This window comes from Papaver somniferum, chromosome 10 (assembly GCF_003573695.1).
Source record: "Papaver somniferum cultivar HN1 chromosome 10, ASM357369v1, whole genome shotgun sequence".
Lineage (NCBI taxonomy): Eukaryota > Viridiplantae > Streptophyta > Magnoliopsida > Ranunculales > Papaveraceae > Papaver > Papaver somniferum.
The window spans coordinates 71,726,732-71,746,048 of record NC_039367.1 but is presented as its reverse complement, the minus strand read 5'-3'; the positions used below and the strand labels follow the sequence as shown (position 1 = coordinate 71,746,048).

Sequence of the window (19,317 nt, the reverse complement as noted above, 5' to 3'; positions counted from 1 at the left end):
ACTGAGATCCCCCACGTTCATGTAGCTCATTAAGTCCAGTTAAGGTTTAACAAAGTTATAGACCATGAGTTTTTTGTTGGGCTTCTTAGATCCATCTTAAAACACGTTGCAAATTTGAAGAGTGGTCAAGTACTGACCAGATACTTGACTTTTGCATTAACGAATATACCGTGATGCGAGTGATCTGCAACTTCATTACTTAATAATCAATGATGAAGAGCTACGAATCAAAAATGGGTAGGCATCCCATCAGTTAATCAACAAGGATCTGTACGAGTAAACTATTTTTAGGTGATGCTACCAGCATTTGCCAAAATCTCTTTGCGGTTCGCGAGTAGGCCCAGGTTTCATGTACTTGCAGAACTTTATCTATGTAAATTTACATCGACTCGACTGCTAAAGTCACCCCTTTGAGAAAACTCCACTTGAGGCTTGTGATTACATAGCTTTCATGGAAGATTCCTATGACGGAAATGGTGACATCAAGTAACATGAGCTCATTACAGAGGAGGATCCGTAGACACTCTTAGATTGACACTATCATACATGATTTTGCACCATTTTTTCTGCAAAACCCAAACGACAATGAATTTGAATCTAATATTTAGATGATACATTTCTCCTATAAGACTTTACATTCCTTCCAAGAATGAGCACAATTCAAGACGTATAAAAGCACAATCTACCCCTTCGAATATCAGTCGTTAAAAATTAACGGTTGAAATTAAGATCAGTAGATGGTGAGGTTTGATATCTCGAATTGTGCTCGTTTTTGGTAGGAATGTAGAGTTTTATAAGAGGAACGTATCATCAAAATATTAGAGCTAAATGCGCTGTCGTTTGGGTTTTGCAGAGAAAATGACACAAATCATGTATGATAATGTCCATCTAAGAGTGTCCATGAATCCTTCCTCTTACTTAATGTAAACAACAAATGAAGATGAATTATAAACAAAACCTTTAGAGATTTGTGCCACTGATCAAGGGACACAAAAGAGAACTCGGCCTCTATAAAGCAATGATCAATTACACAAGGTTGATGCTCGAGCTCGACTTATTTCGCGTCTCACATGACTCAGACTAGTCCTGATGTACAAATTAGATAATATTCCTCCACCTTAGTCAACATCAACTATGACGAATATTGTTATCATGGCAACACGACGAATATTGTTATCATGGCAACAAATCCTACACGAAGGCTGACTAACATACACACATGAGGGTATAACTTTTAAGTTTTTTTTTGTTTGGTATTTTAGGATACATGTGCAGAATACCCAGTTATATTTATCACCGCCAAAGAGACTAGTTGGTCGAGAGGTTACATGAATCAAGTGATGAACTCAACTTATCCTTAGTTATTTCTCCGACCAAGAAAGAGAAGCTTATAGAGCCCTCATCCTTATCCCACCTATTTGAGATCAGAGTTCAGATATAAATACGTTATCAATCGACCCTGTTGAACACATCTCATGGAGCATTCTTTTACATCAAAATAATTACTTTGATCTCTCTCTTCTTTCTGCTTCCCTTCCCGAGACCAACCCCGATTCCTTCATCCTGTGGATGAAGCAGTCTTTGAACGACCATAAGCTTGGTTTAAGTTAAGTTTGTTCGTGCTCAACCTTCCACAACTCATCTCAAAACCCTAAAAACTCACCTTTATCCCTTCACCCAATTTTCTTAGGTATATATAGTTTGTTGATCACGGTGGGAGGTTAATCACTCAGTTAAGGTTTTAGGTTCAAGCATGGTTGTTATCAGGCAGGAGACAAGTTATTCAAACAATAACCTCCATGCGAAACACCCAAGATATAGTAAATCTGGAAATGATACCAAAAGAAGGATCTCCTACCTTCTTCGCCGACTTGCAGACTGTTGCAAGAATTCTGAAGACAAAATCCAGGAGACTTCACCTTAATTCCAGATAGTTCAACATCCATCAAAAATATATTAGAGACGGTGAATCTCAATTAGCGTCTCTCTCATCTAAAAAATGCTTAGCCTCAGTGAAATAGAGATGGCCTAATTGACTCGAGTTTCCCCATAGGACCTCAAGAACGATTCTTTTGTCGTTAATCGAAAAACCACCATCTATATTAGTATTTTTAGCGCTATCTTTTTTATATCTCATTTTTGGTTATACATTCAATTTTGTAGTTAACAATCATAATATTTAAAGTGCACACACAGTTATCTTACCTCATATCCGTATAAAATAAGAGTTGCAATATACAAATATTATGGTAGAGATGATCAGGCGGATATGGAGTACCCAATACATATTACACTAACTAAAAAACTGGATACTCAATACCCGCCGAGTCATATTTTGGTACCAAGTATCTTTAAGGTCCCTACCTTGTCCCTCACTCGAGAAAAAGTAAGGAAATAAAAAAAGATTCATATGGTTTTTTTCTTCTTAAAAGTTTGTCATTTGCATGCTTAATAAGAATGTGGAGTGAATCCCTTCGTGTAATTTTTCACTCAAATAATAGTTAAGAATATTTGTCTAAAATAGTTTTTAGTTGATCAAATTCTTTTTAGTGAAATAACGGTGGTTGTAACTGTTATAAGATGCCACCAAAGCATTAACCTTCATAATGATTGTGTTTGCAATAATGGATCAAAACTGCTATATCGTTAGAAATTACCCACTTAGCTACTTTCGGATAAAGGCTAATTTGAGGTTGTGGTGAAAAAAATTGGGTCTCTGAATAAAACGAAAAATGGCCACTATATGTGAAGTAAAAGATGATTTCTCTTATCCAGATATTTTCATAAATGCCCAAGTTATCCTTGTTATTTCGCGTAACTAAATAACTTAGGTTGAGATTTTATACCCGTTTTGTTGATCGAATTATGGAAAATTGGGATCAACCTTTTTCCACCCAAAACAAAATAAAAACCCCAAGAACATGAGTAACTTCAAGGCTGACGCTTGGAATTTTTTCCCCGGACGAACTTCAAGTTTCGATTGGATTGTTTCGTGACAGAGACGGACCAATATGATGCTGACGAGTTTCGAACTCTAGCCACCGGTATCATCACCCAGTGACTTTACCACTATATTACAACGACATCCGCGTAGACTTGAGGTTTCAGATGGGATGTTTTCTGCCTATTTTTTTTTAAGTGTTGAGTTATTTATAGTTTTGGATTTAAAAGCTAATTTAATATTTTTTAGTATTAGGTTATCGTACCATCCTGAACAGATAATGATGCATCTCCAACATAATTCATTGCAGTCTTCCTTCCTATGGTACTTAGGTCCATTATAATACCTAAATGTAAAAATCAGGTGGAGTTTGTTTAGATAATAGACTAGGATACAATTGACACGATCCTAAATCAAGAGTAAAATGAACAAACGATTGAAAACTTCAAATATTTGGGGGTTGCATGGTTTTTTTAGGGCCCATGCAGTCGGATAAGGATTTCTTTGAGACATTGAAATAAATAAGTTATCCTTTGTGTTTTAAAATTACCCTTCAACCCATTTAATTATACAAAATTTAAATTGCCTCGACATAACTTAATTGCCTTTTGTTCTGTGCATTTTGATTGTCACTATGGAGGGAGTCTCGCGGGGTAGTAATCGTCCTATGTTGCGATTGACATAATCAAAATCGTCTAACTCGATTTGGCTCGACCGATTTTAAATTTTGTACTTCAAAATGAAGAAAGTAATACTAGATCTACCGAACCGATTATGAATCTTGTTCTTCAAAAATGATAAACACATTACATCGTAGCTGATTTTGAGTTTTAAGAAATTTTATTAATCTTTTTCTCCTATACAGCCACCTAGCTGATTCTAAAAGGAGTTTCGACCATTAAGTACAATCAATGGATAATGATCATTAGAATTTACTCCATTAGCATTCAATATTATTTTATTATGCACTCTCCAAAATAAACTTAGTAGCCCAAAGAAATGTTCAAAATAAAGGTGCATGACTTGATTGAAGCTCAAACCTACTAAATTGCAGCCATGATGCTAATTTAGTTTGACCACCGCCATGATGCTAATTTCAGTAGTAGGTATGTAGTACTCATACCAAATGTTAATCCTTTGATACAGAGCTCCTGATCATCAACGACGTGTATGTATTGGTTTTATAATGCTACATACAGTTACAACATTGATATCTCAAGCTTGTTATCAATGTTAGATGCAAAAAAATATATCTTAATTTCTAGTTTGCTAAAGTCAAGTCTCGGACTAGGATTAGAATATGATAGTTGAGTATTAGACATCACTACATAACCCTCAAAGATTGAAGACTCAAGATCAACCTAAGACATTTGGAGAACTTTATCGACAAAGAGGTATGTTAAGACTGAACCATCATGTTTACTCATAATATTTATCATTCTATCTTATGAGACTATGTTGTATGATTTTAGTAGATTTAATATTGGAAAGAAGAAATTTCGAGTCAAGCATGTCATAAATACCTCAAAATATGATTCAAGCAATCTATATTCATAGATCCTTAACAAGATTGGTTAAGAACAACATATTGTTCATAAACTATCTTTGTTTGAAGTTGATCATTTGGAAATTGCCCAAGCAATGATATTTATTATCTATAGAGATTGGCAATGATATTAAAGAGAGTTTTCAGAACTTTCTGAAATTCTGGACACAGGGTAGGTACACATACCCAGTACTGATAGGTGCTTAATTTACATGTTTAGAGTGTCTAAGCCATACTAATAGTTGCTATGATTCTTGTTAGAGCACTGCTCGGTCGAACTCGCAAGCGTTGCTATCTCAAGCTTGTTTGTCAAGTTTAGTTGTCAAAACTATAAGTCTTGATTTCTAGTCTACTTATAGCTATGTCTCGGATTAGGATAGAATCTTTAGTTGAGATTTAGACTTCACGGCATTCATCGATTAAAGACGAAGATATATTAAGGGGAGCTTGGAGGAACTTCATCAACAAAAGGTATGTGGATACTTGAACTCACCTACCACTCAGAATTCTATTCTATTCTATCTCCTATTAAGAATAAGTCGTATAGATATATAGACTTTACATTATACACATTTGATATTTTGAGTTGAGTTTAACTCGCTTATATCTTTCTCGAAATATGTGTTGAAAAGATTTTTTCTTTAACTACGTTCATCATTATTCTAGACGAAAGTCAAAAGATGATCATGTGAAAATCGCCTTGTAACATCTTACATGATTTGTGTGAGACAATCATTTGATGTAGACTCGGAATGTTTCGTATTAATCATTCGATCACTTGAAAATTGCTTATAAGCTAATAGTTTGTGTGAGACAACTATTGTCGTCTTCTAAGAATGTTTCAATGATTGAAATGGGAGTTTAGAATAATTACCGATTCAGGTCTGGGAACCAAGTATGCATACCCGTATGCAAACTATTGTCAGAATGATTCAGGTCTAGGAACCAAGTATGCATACCCGTATGCGAAGGGATTTAACTGTGAAAGTACGGTAACTAAGCTTGCGTACCCGTTTGCAAACTGTTTCACCTGACTTCGGTCTGGAACGACAGTATGCGTACCCATTTGCGAACTGTCGGAAAAGATAAAGTCTGGAACTTAAGTTTGCGTACCCGTTTGCAAACTTATGCGGTTAAGTTCTAAAATCGGTTAAGTATGATTTCATACTCATGAACACATAATTTATATATTAAGAAATGCAATCTTTGCAAACCGTGGCTAAAGTTTTCATGATTTGATTCTTTTGAATCAATCCGATTTTGCTTCGATTGTGTCTTGTATACTTCTATGAGAATATAAAAAATTGAACAACTCTATGAGTAACTGTTAGAGCACTGCTTGGTCAAACTCGCAAGCGTTGCTATCTCAAGCTTGTTTGTCAAGTTTAGTTGCCAAAACTATAAGTCTTGATTTCTAGTCTACTTATAACTAAGTCTCGGATTATGATAGTAAGTGTAGTTGAGCATTAGACTTCACGACATTCATCGATTGAAGACGAAGAACTACTAAGGGGAGCTTGTGGAACTTCATCAACAAAAGGTATGTAGAGACTTGAACTCATCTATCACTCAAAAGTTTATCTACTCTATCTCCTATTTGAGACAAAAGTTGTATAGCTATATAGACTTCGATTATACACATTTGATATTTCGAGCTGAGTTTAACTCGCTTACATATTTCTCGAAATATGTGTTGGTAAGCTTTCTCTTTAACCAAGTACATCTTATATCCTTGACGAAAGTCAAAAGATGATCATGTGAACATTGCCTGGTAACATCTTACATGGTTTATGTGAGACAATCATTTGATGTAGACTCGGAATATTTCGTATTGATCATTCGATCACTTGAAAATTGCTTTGAAGCTAATAGTTTGTATGAGATAACTATTGTCGTCTTCTAAGAATGTTCCAATGATTGAAATGGGAGTTTAGAACAATTAACCATGATTGGATATAACACAGTATGCGTACTTCTATGCTAACTGTTGCAAGTTATTCCAAGTCCGGCAACCATAGTATGCATACCCGTATGCGTACTGGTTTGATAGGTTGAAATTCGGGAACTTAGTATGCATACCCGTATGCGTACTGGCGTAAAGTTCATGTCCAGAAACTCAACTGAGTTTGGAGGTATGCGTACCCGTTCGCATAATGGAGAACCCAAACTAAGTCCGGCCACTTAGGTGTACGTACCCGTTTGCATACTTGAGTAGGTTATGTTCTAAAATCGATTTGTTCATGAACTAATACATTTAAATATTAAGGAATGAAATCTTTTGCAAACCGTGGCTATAATGTTCATGAATTGATTCGAGTGAATCAAAATCGATTTTGCTTCAATTGTGTCTTGTATACTTCTATGAGAATATAAACAATTGAACAACTCTAGAACTAGTTTCATTTGGACAAGTTATGGTTAAGATGAATAAGGTTGATATGAAAGTGTTTATATGGCTAACTTCGGTTAACTATTGTAGAGACAACAAGGTGTGCACGTTTAGGTACGGTTACTCATATCTAAATGAAGTCACTTTTCATTTGTGTGTAACAAGCTAAGTTCGATCTAACGGTTGAATGATATTAGCTTGAGTCTAATCAGGTTTTCATCTAACGGTGAATATTGCATGCTTTGTTACCAAGGTAACATTGATTGCAAACCCTGATTTGAAGACTATAAAAGGGAGAACTCTAGCAACTAGAAAACCTAATCCCCACACCTCATGTGTGATACTAGTTGCGATTAGAGTCGATTCTCCTTTAACCTTAGGTTTTTTCCAAAACCCTGTAGGTTAATGAAGACTTCATTGGGATTGTGAAGCCAGACCCAACTATTTTCTCTGTAGTTGTGTGTTCTGATCTTGCTGTATTGTATCGTATTGAGTACTATCTTCTCTAAGATTTGCTCGAGATTTAATCTCCGATAGGAAAAATAAAAAATAGTCACAAATATCTTCGTCTAATCGTTTGTGATTCCACAATATCTTGTTTCGCTACCATACCATTAAGATTATTGTGAGGTGATTGATATTACTAGGTTGTTCTTCGGGAATATAAGTCAGGTGTATCAATTGGTTCCTGTTCACCTTGATTTATCAAAAGACGGAACAAAACTTGTGATATTTCTGTGGGAGACAGATTTATCTATTTAATAGACTTTTCTGTGTGAGACAAATTGGTTTATCAAATCTTCGAATTTGGATCGTAAAAACTCTTAGTTGTAAGTGAGATCATCTAGAGGAATCAAGTGTGTGAAAACCTGTTGGGATTCAGAGGCGTAAGGAACGCGACTGTACCTTGATCAGAGTGAGATTGATCAGGTTTCAACTACAATCCAGTCTGAAGTTAACTTGGAGTAGGCTAGTGTCTGTAGCGGCTTAATACAGTGTGATGTTCAAATCTGGATTAGGTCTCGGGGTTTTTCTGCATTTGCGGTTTCCTCGTTAACAAAATTTTGTAGTGTCTGTGTTATTTCTTTTCCGCAGTATATTTTTTATATAATTGAAATGTCACAGGTTGTACGTAGTTCAATCAATTAGATAATCCAATATTTGGTTGTTGATATAAATTGATTGACACTTGAACATTGGTCTTTGGTACCAAAGTTATTTTTCTTACTGATCCGGCTCACAGATTCCTACCTGTTCGATTGCAGATTGATTTGAGAAATTGAGATATAACTCTAGGATGTATTTTTCTTGATTGGGTCTGACTGTCTTGTTGATTCTCTTTGAAATACATTGGAGTTAGCCCATACAGATTACCTAAACGAAATATTGGGTGTGGTTGTTAGACCCCCGCTTTTTCAGTAACACAATTAGGTTTATTTGGTTATCATTTGGTTTAGAAGTGTTAAGATGAACATGTTTAATACAAAAGTGTTCATATGGCTAACTGCGGTTAACTGTTATTGAGCCAACTCAATATACACGTTTAGGTACGGTTACAACATATCTAAATGAAGGTATATTTCATATGTGTGTAACAAGCTAAGACCATCTAACGGTGGAGAGATATTAGCTTGAATCTTAAATCAGGATTTCATCTAACGGCGAATATTGGTTACTTTGTTCCAAAGTTATCAAACCTTGATGTGAAGACTATATAAGGGAGAACTATAACAACTAAACCTAATCCCCACACCTCTTGTGTGATACTAGTTGCGACTAGAGTCGATTCTCCTTTAATCTAGGTTTTTCCTAAAACCATTATAGGTTAATGACGAGGTGTCGAACTCGCAAAAAATAAATTCCTTACTTCTCTTTAAACTAACTAGTAATATACGAACAAGCAGGTTCGTTCCTAAGAGAGAGTTGAGCTAAAGTTGTCAATTCAATTTCTGAATATTAATGCAAATATGAGGATGAGAATATGATCAAGGACTCTTTCTCGGTCACAAAACAAGAATCTTATCAATATAGCTATGTTTCTGCAAAGTACTCATTACTAATAACCCTAAAATATTTAGTAAGCTCAAATACTCTGCAATCTCTTAATTCACCGGGCACGGAAATGCTCGACTACCGGATTCTACTTGCCAAGTTTCTTAGAAGTACGCTCTCTAGGTGTGACTTAAACAAATGCATTAAGTTCTATGAGATAGGCTATTCCTAGTGACAAATACATAGGCTCGACTCATCTACTAGTGTCAATTTTTACACATGGATACTTAACAAAGTCCCATCATCAATACCCACATATTACTACTTGTATTCGGAACATCTAGACAATTACGGGTCGAAGAGTTCTCGAATTAGCATGAGAATTATAAATTAACCATCCAATTTACGGGTCGAAGAGTTCTCGAATTAGCATGAGAATTATAAATTAACCATCCAATTCGCGACTTAAACGATTCATAGATAATTCACATAAACAATATTAGCATGGTAAAGAATGAACAATAACAAGATGATTTACAAGAAAACAGACACTTTAAATATCAATTATGAATCATGTTCGGACATCGAAATCGTCCCTAATGAAGATGCTTAGCTACTGGAGTTCATGACAATAATATTACTAGATGACCGCTGCCACGGTGGGACGGCCGACCGGAAAAATTGACGCAAAACTAAATTACCTAAAGCTGGTGAACTTGGAGGAAGAACGGCACTCGCTTGGTACAAACCCGTTTCTCTAAAAAAAAAATACGCCACAATAGTTAATTAATGTTTTTAATACATTACGCAAGGAAACCTTTGAATTATTGATAATACTTACAGGAGCAAATAAGATTCCTCTAAGGATCTTGCCATTAACATTTGCAGTCATTAGGAATCCTGAATCGAATGCTCCATCCACATTACCTCAAACATCAGCTCCAACCTATAACATTAAACAGATGTGGGTGGTTCACTAAAGTTTACACACACAAATAAAGGATGGTTCAATTAAAAAAGACTAAAGCGATAATAAAGCGAACTTGATAAATGTACGAAAAAATGAAGTTTTACCAAGGAATGCACTGGCATAGCTTCAATTGGTTTGCGATCCATGGAAAATTGTCCTTCTGGCCAGCCTACGTTCATATGTAGAAACTGTTCCTGCTTTGGGGGTGTCTAGGATTTTCTCCAGACACAAAATGAAAATCTTGTGGGCTACTTCGAGTGCTACTAATCTGATCGGGTTGAGTCTCTACGACATTGTTTACATTTGGATTCTGAAAACGTTGCTTCAACAAAAATAATGGACGAGGTGTTGCTTTAATCGGTGTCTGCTCTTGGTCAGATTGGGAAGGAGATGAATTCTGCGACAATGAAAGCGAGTGTTCTTCTTGTTCGGATTCCACTTCGCATGGCTTAGAATCACTTGTTTTCCGTTTCTTTGCGTGTACAGCATGTGAAGAATATTTAGGAAAGGTTGCAAAATCAGTTTTATGTAATGTTAAATAATCAAGAGAACGAACCTGAGTTGCGCAACACAGCTTGCTTTGGTTCTGTTTCACTAGCTCTCTTATGTTGCTCTTCTTTATTCACATAGACCCTCCAAGAGGTAAATGATAAGTGTTGTTAGTTTTCCGGAGAATTCAAAAGAAAAGTTGAATAAATCTAGTTTCATTAACAGCATAGCATACCAATTCAGTCTCTGCTCCTTGTGGAAACCTTTCTTTTCTCATGGTTCCAATGACTACCAAAAATCTTACATAAAGAAATGTTGTAACGGCGGTTAGGGTGCTCGGATCCGAGCTGCAAGATGAGTAACTCATTTAATGGACGCTCGTCCTCACCACAGCTGCAATTTGACCCCAAAAAGTTACATTAGACACGAGAGAAACAGATAGGGACGCAATATATACTTCTCCCGCTTGGTCCTCGCAATAACTGACAAATTTTTTCATCCAGGCATCTCATTCTTCATACATGCATCTCATTTTTCTGTAATTCTCTTTCACTATTTATAAAAATTCTTCATAGTATTGAACAAAAAAAAAATCTTATCTTTCATACCCGCAAACTCAAAAGCCTATATGCATTGTATTGTGTGCATGTGCATCTCTAGAACTCACAATTTACCTGCCATGGTCAGAGTTTTGTAATTGTCACCTGACATGCAAGTGCTTTTCCATCTCGACATGATCTCGCCAATTTCCTAGTCAGTCATGTTGAGACGGTAAGAAACTGATTGGAAAGTAACACAAATGAAGAAACTTAATCGGAATCCCATGTCTGAAATTCCAATACTTAATGCAAAATTTCCCACTACTTCTTAAAAGAAAATGGATAGAACAACAACCAAATTTGTATGCAGAAAAAGCCCATTTCACTTTATTTTTATCAATAATAATTTGCAACCATCATTGAAAAAATTCAATAATGTAATGTAACCCTCACCTGAACTCCTCAACCCTGTGTAAACTCCATTACCATAGACTCTTGGTTCAATACCTATGATACACAACTCAAGGCCAGACATTAGTTTTTATATAAACGCATGGCTTGTTTGAGAACCAAAGCAAAATTGTACATTCTGTTCTATCAGGCATTTCAACAAATAGTTTTAGGAGTATAAAACAAATTGAACAGTTAACCCCTAACTGAAAATTAGAGGATTTGATATTTTAAGTTCCAACTGAAATTTTCAACTCATATCCAGAATTCAACTAAAACTATCAAAATCATACAAAATCTGAAACTCACCCAAGATGTAATAATAACAATTGAAGTTGAAACCCATATTGAATTTGATATTAAAATTAGGATGGGTGCAATAATTTTAATTTCCCCCAATGTCGATTTCCTTCTCTCTGAATTATCTTGTTTCCTTGAGTCAGATACAGCTATTGAGAACAACACCGCTACCGTTACTTAATGCAGGATCGATCTCCTCTTATTTCAATCTCGAAGCCTCTAATTCATCTCTGGTTGATAAAGATCGTTGTTCTCAGAAGAAATCGAGAGGAAGAAGAAGAAGAAAGAAAGGGAAAAAAAGAAGGAAAAAAAATGAAAATTTGGAGGTCGTCATGTTCGACCCTCTAACCTCTACCAAAACACCCTCAACAATTAACATATTTCCAACCTCCGTGTCCTTTTTTCAGACTGCCAAATTTACGTCGTTACCCTTCAGTTTTTGTTTTATTTACACCAATTTCAGAGGTGATTAAAAACAGGGAGGGCTACTTTAGTCCTTTCATTGTTGATTGAAATCTGTTTGGGGACCGCTGTTTGGGACACCAAAATCCAATCTTTTTCTTCAAATTGGAAAAAAAAGTCACGTGCCACATTGACACAAAGTCACCATTTATGGAGTCCTCCCTCGCTTCGCTCGGTAGGCCTAATAAAGAAGCAAAGACATCAAGCAATTAAACAACTCAAATTCAAATTCAATTCATCAAACCAGGTTGTTGGTGTTGTGCTTGATGGTTCCTGGGAGATGTCTGCTTGCTTGTTGTGCTGGTACTCCTTGTTTGCGGCAATGTCAGAAACCAAGGCTTGCTGCTAGTGGTATGGCAGTAAACTTCCTCGAGCAGCTGGGGATGGTTGTATGGTGACTGGGGATGAGAAGTGGACTGGGGATGCTGATGTTGATGGGCGGCGGAGCAATGGCAGCTGCTGAGTTGGTAGTACTGTGAACTGGTGGTGGATTGGATATGCTGGTGAAGATATACTGGTGCAGATGCAGGTGGATGGAGATGATTATGCATTTGGTGATGCAAGAGATGATGAACTGGATGGAGGGTTTTGAGAGGAGCAAAGCTCCTCTCTGTGGAGGTGGAAGCAGTTGCGAGCGGCGGGTGTAAGATTGATATCTGTGACTTTCCTCCTCTCCTTTTTATAATTTTTGATCCCGTGTTGGCTGTTTTTACTGTCAGAAACTTGTCGAATACTTCTCAAACTCTGTACACTTCTTTCCCTGACTTGTCGCAACTGTTTCCTTGTTTATCTCAACTCCTAAAGTAAGTCCCATCCACCACCAAACACACAATATTCACTGCTCACAGAGCCATGGATCGTAGTTGCCTAAAACCAAGGGAAACTGGCCACTTTCTCGCTGCTTAATTCCTTTCTGCCAAGTTATTTGTTTCTGAAGTCATATGTCCTGCTCAGTCTCTTATCTCTTGAAATCCCATTGCGAACAATCATCAGAATTAGTCACAACGACAACAAGTTTTCAGCTGAATTTTAGCTCAAGATACAACTCAGATAATCCCCAAACTCTAATGACACGGCACTAATGGTTATCAATCTCTCATTTGAATTACAGGGAAGCTTGAACTTCATTACAGAAGATAGAGAAAATATTACAACCAATAATTATTTCAGATAGATTTTAACAATTGACTAATTCTCAAAATACACGTGTAGAGATAGAATAGCTGGCAGATCATGTGAGCAGCACGTGAGAGCATTGAGAGTTATTTTGCACTGCTACAAGGATTTATCCTGCACCACTGCTGTCATATCTTGCGCTTCTGTCATTTCCTGCACTACTGTGTTAGTTGTGCTAATACCCCCCTCAAGCTCATGGGTGGAGATAGCACACTGAGCTTGGCACGTATCATCTGAAATCTGGGTCCATGCAAGGCCTTGGTGAAGATGTCTGTTAACTGATCAAGGGTATGCACATAGAATATGTCCAAGGCCTTGGATTGTACAAGTTCTCTGACAAAGTGGAAGTCTAGATGAACATGTTTCATGCGATAGTGCATGACAGGATTAGAAGCAAAACTGATGGAGTTGATATTGTCACATCCAAGTTTAGGGATACCGGAAATTTTGAAGTGCAAGTCTTGTAGAAGTAAACACAACCAAGCCAGCTCTGCAGCACTGTTGGCCAGAGTTCTGTATTCTGCTTTAGTACTAGAGCGTGCCACTGTTGCTTGCTTTTTGGAGGACCAGGAGATGATATTAGAACCTAGAAAGATGTAGTACCCACCAGTAGAGCGTCTATCATCCTTGCAGCCTGCCCAGTCTGCATCTGAAAAGCCTAATAAGAAGTTATCACCTTGAGTGAAGTGTAAACCATAGCTGATGGTGCCTTTGATGTCGCGTAGAATTCTTTTTGCAGCTAGCAGATGAGGTGTCCGTGGAGTTTGCATGTGCTGGCAGACTACATTGACTGCATAAGATATTTCAGGTCTGGTCCAAGTCAGGTAGTGAAGAGCTCCCACCAATGATCTATATTCTGTTGGGTTTGGAAGTAGATCACCTTCATCCTTGCTGAGTTTCTCAGAAGCTGCAAATGGAGTTTGACAAGGCTTGCAGCCTTCCATATGATGCTTAGTTAATAGGTCCACTGCATACTTGGTCTGAGAAAGAAACAATGAGGTGGCATTTCTCTGTACTTCAAGGCCCAAGAAATAATGTAAGTCACCTAAGTCCTTGATGGGAAATTGGAGATGTAGATCAGCAATCACGTGTTGTAAGAAAGTTGGAGAGCTTCCTGTGAGAAGAATGTCATCTACATAAACCAATGCTACTGAGATATGTGGACCATCTTGATGAACAAAGAGACTTGAATCAGATACTGAATTGACAAACTTCATAGATAAAAGTGCAGCACTCAATTTAGCATACCACGCTCTAGGTGCCTGTTTGAGTCCATAAATAGCCTTGTGAAGAAGACAGACATGATGAGGCTTAGATTCATCAACAAAGCCTGGGGGTTGAGTCATGTACACCACTTCCTTTAGATCTCCATGCAATAATGCATTGCTGACATCCAGCTGGTGGATTTTCCAATTGTATTGCATTGTCATGGACAGAATAACTCTTATGGTGGTTGGTTTAGCCACAGGACTAAATGTTTCTTAAAAATCAATGCATGGTTGCTGGTGATACCCTTTGGCAACTAGTCTAGCTTTATGGGTGTCAATAGTACCATCTGCCTTGTACTTGATCCTAAAAACCCACTTACAGCCTACTACATTTTCAATTCCAGTTGGATCTATAAGTGACCATGTGCCAGCATCATTTAAGGCCTTGTACTCTCTTGCTGATGCTCCTCTCCAAACTTCTTCTTTGTGAGCAGCACTTATGCAGGTTGGAACTGTATTGACTGTACTAAGAAGAGCCACATCCAAGGGATACAAGGTAGCAAAATATGATTTTCTTACTCTTATGCCATGTTTACCCCTAGTAGTCATTGCATGATCATTTACTGTGAGAGATGAAGATGAATTTAGAGGTGGAATGAGAGGAGCAGTAGGAGTGAGAGTGGCACGAGGAGCAGTAGGAGTAGCATGAGTGGAAAATGTAGAGGAAAGAACTTTGTAAGGATAAGAATCTTCATTGGATGATACATGCCTGGATATGTAAACAGTTCCAGAGTGAGGGTCTAGGCATCTGTAACCTTTATGTTAAAGGCTGTAGCCAAGAAAGATGCATTCCTTGCTTCTGGGCTCTAGTTTGTTTGTGGTGTACAGTTTAAGCCACGGATAACATGCACAACCAAAAACTTTGAGAAAGTTGTAATCTTGTACTTTCTGAAAGAGTTTTTGAAAGGGGGATGAGTAATTGATAGACCTAGTAGTAAGTCTATTGATCAAGTAATTTGCAGTTTGTAATGCATCAACCCAATACTCATGTGGAAGACCAGATTGAGACAACAAAGTCCTAGTGATGCCTAACAAATGTTTATGCTTGACTTCTGCCACTCTATTTTGCTCAGGTGTATGGGGGCATGACAGTTCATGAGTAATACCCTTGTTTTCACAAAAAATAGCTAAGAACTTATTTAAGAATTCTCCACCATTATCAGTTCTTATAGTTTTTATTGAAAATGAGAGAAGATTTTCAATTCTATGCACAAACGAAGTAAAGAGATGCTTAAACTCAGATTTAGCTGACAAAGGAATAACCTAACAATATTTAGAATATTCATCAATAATATTGGCATAGTAAAGATTGCCTGAAACAGAAGCAACTTGACAAGGGCCCCAAAGGTCCATATGTAGTAATTCTAAAGGTTTAGATGCAATAGCAGTAGAAAGTTGAAATGGAAGTTTTTGACTTCTACAGAGTTTGCAATCTAAGCAGGAAAAGGATTTATTTGAAACATTAGATAAATGCAGTAAAGTACAAAGCTTCTGAAGTGTTTGAAAACTTGGATGTCCAAATCTATGAAGAAGAGCACTGTCACTGGTTGTGGAGGAGAGAGAAAAAGAAGCTTTGTTGAAGGATATTGGATAGAGGTCATTTCTATGTGGTCCTTGGAAAATAGTCTTCCCAGAGCTCAGATCCTTCACATAGAAGCCGTGAGAATCAAGAGTTAAGGAGCAATTATTGTCAGAGGTAAACTTATGAATGGACAGTAAATTGTGGGAGGCTTGAGGAACAACAAGGACATTATGAAGATGAAAAGAATGATCATAAATGAGCTTACTAGAGTGTCCCTTATGAGTTATAGGCATACCTTCTCCACTTGCATTTTGAATTTGTTCACTGCCATCATAAGAAGTGATTTCATGCAGGTTTGTATCCGTTGGAGTGATGTGATTGTTGGCTCCACTGTCAGCAATCCATTCTTCAGTGTCAAAAATATCTGCAGCTGCTAGCATAGCACTGAGATTGGCTGGAGGTGCTCTGCCCTTGTAGGAAAAGTTGAGTCTTTGTGTGCAATTTGGTGTCAAATGATCTTCTCCAAGACAGAGTTGACATTGTTGTTGCTTCATAGGTGGATTGTAGCCTCTGCCAGGATTGAATCTGTGAAATATAGCAGGGTTTGGAAAACGACCACCACCTCCATAACCTCTTCCTTTAAATGAGCCTCTAGAGTTATAATGAGAACCTCTGTAAGCAGTTCTACCAGCATTTGCCATGAATGCTTTGGCATCAGTTTCATCTTTGAGAGTAGCTGCTCTTTCACTCACCACTGCTTCCTCACTAAGCAAATTGTTGTGCAATTCAATACTAGTAATGGGTGGATTACGGTGTATCATAGCAGTGGCAAAGGGTATGTAATCAAAATTTAAGGCTTTGAGGGTAATGACAACTAATTTTTTGTCTGAGATAACTTCACCAGCAACAGCTAATTGATCAGATAGTAATTTTATTTCATTGATTAATGCTGGTATGGGTTTGTTACCTTGCGTGATAGATAGAAGTTTTGTACGTAGTTGGATGGAATGAGTTGAAGAAGCCCTTGCAAAACGTTCTTCAATGCTAACCCAAAGTTCATGAGAGGTGGTTGATCTTGAAAAATAAGGTATGACAGAGTCAGAGATTGTCGAATGAAGCCACATCATGATGGAAGAATCTTCATCTATCCAATCGGTGTATAAGGAATTTTCAATTCCATTGAGTTGATTCCTTGTATTTGTGTATTGTGGAGGACAAGGGTAGGAACCATCAAGATACTTCATAAGTTTGTATTTGTGAATTACAAGATTCATCAGATGTCTCCATGTAATGAAGTTATCCTCCTTGAGCTTAAGATGAACAAAGTTGCTCAACTGATTCAGAGGAATGTTTGAAAAATAGTTTGAGGTAGGATTTTCCATGGTTGATAAGAAACCAGAAGAAGAAAATGATAGAAACCAGATCTGAAATTAAGACCAAAGTAGTAAACAAATTATGGAATTGAAGGTACAGTTTAGTAAAGGACACGGTACTGATACTAGATCGAGAAAGATTGAACAAAAACTGCAGAATTAAATGATGAAAACAAAGGAAACAAGAGATTGCTTCTCGGTAATAAATGGGGGTGGGTAGAAGAAAAATTAAAAATGAGCTGGAAGCTGGGATCGATTGAGATTTGAATCAAACTCTAACCTATCTGATACCATAATGACACAGCACTAATGGTTATCAATCTCTCATTTGAATTACAGGGAAGCTTGAACTTCATTACAGAAGATAGAGAAAACATTACAACCAATAACTGTTTCAGGTAGATTTTAACAATTGACTAATTCTCAAAATACACGTGTAGAGATAGAATAGCTGGCAGATCATGTGAGCAGCACGTGAGAGCATTGGAGAGTTATCATGCACTGCTACAAGGCTTATCCTGCACCACTGCTGTCATATCTTGTGCTTCTGTCATTTCCTGCACTACTGCGTTAGTTGTGCTAATAAACTCGAGTCTAAGGCAGTCCTAACCCACACTAGCAACAGTTGCTTCTAAACCTTGTTTCTTCTCAACTGGACTTAACATGAACCCTTGGAAACGACTAATCAGACCTATTGGCTAGTTGTTGTTGTAACCTGGTTGCAAACAAGCCACTCAGATCTTTTGACAAACACCTTGTGAGCGTTTAGCCAACTGGTGAAGGCTGTGTACTGCCCGTATATTGGATATTGCACAAGCTCCTTCCCTGCAATTGAGACAAACCCAATGTTCATAACATTCACAGACAATAGCTCTGAATCCTCTTCGTTCATCACCTTTATTCAGCTGCAATGAACGGCAGAAAGTTGTCTTCTTCCCTGTTTTCTCGACTGCAATACGACCCAGAACTCTAACAATTTCATATTCAATGTCCCTGAATCTCTTAGCTTCGAGTCAGCAAGCAAAATCCACTTAAAACATCCCTTTATTCATCACCGTGAATCAACAGTAATCGGCTTCATTTCTTCTCTATCTTTCCGGCCACAACACAAGCCCAAAAACATCACAGACTCGTACCAACATTCCTTTTCTTGTCTTTAACTCAAAATCCTCTCTATTCCCCTGGTACTCAGCTTTCGGACCCATGGAGCACAAACCCATCTGACCTGAAGTTTCCAACGTGGGGAACTTGCAGCAACAAACTTGTCTTGAACTGTGAAGGGCTGGTGAAGTAATCGACCTAGTTGCTAGTTTAAATAAGAAGAGAGGTGGCCCTGAGTAATCACTATATGGTGCTTCAACAAATTGCTTTCTTGGAGCCTGTCCAAGCACGCTTCGACTCTGTCAATTCCAAGTTCGCCAAATAATGAATTAAGCTCTTATTCTCCTTCTTTCACGTCACATGACTCCAAAACACTTACAAAATGAAAACAAAGCATAATATACAAAAAATAAAAGAAAAATAGTTAAGAAAAGATAGAAAATCGATATTCAAAAGATGTATTTTAGGCTCCGATCAAATTCCCCCACACTTAATCTTTGCTAGTCCTCGAGCAAACAAAACAAAACTGAAATACAAGAACTCCATCTCGTCTAGATTACGGTTACTTTTAGCGAATGTAACAAGCCTTTGAACCCCTAGGTGTCCCTAGTGGACGAGTTATAGTCTCGTGAAGGTTTACAAGAGGTGTACCTACAAAACCTTTTACTTCAAATTCCAACTACCTATGAAGAATCTATGAACGAATCCAAAATGATTACAGGAGGAAGTACCCAGATGCGAATCAAATTCATATATAGGTACAAAGCTCTACTCAGAAAGTCGAACAAACCACAATACT

General features: G+C 37.3%; 1 long non-coding RNA gene across 2 annotated transcripts; it reads right to left on the bottom strand.

The window, feature by feature from the left end:
• Nucleotides 1–9,327: 9,327 nt before the first annotated feature.
• LOC113319092 lies at nucleotides 9,328–11,942 on the bottom strand. 2 transcript variants are annotated; one of them, XR_003345077.1, is made up of 8 exons: nucleotides 11,626–11,942; nucleotides 11,320–11,373; nucleotides 11,002–11,077; nucleotides 10,563–10,720; nucleotides 10,395–10,471; nucleotides 9,943–10,310; nucleotides 9,710–9,814; nucleotides 9,328–9,625 (listed from the first exon to the last, which is right to left on the bottom strand). It is a non-coding gene; the product is annotated as an uncharacterized LOC113319092 (long non-coding RNA). The 2 variants fall into 2 exon arrangements; XR_003345078.1 differs by having other exon boundaries at nucleotides 11,032–11,077.
• Nucleotides 11,943–19,317: the final 7,375 nt, after the last annotated feature.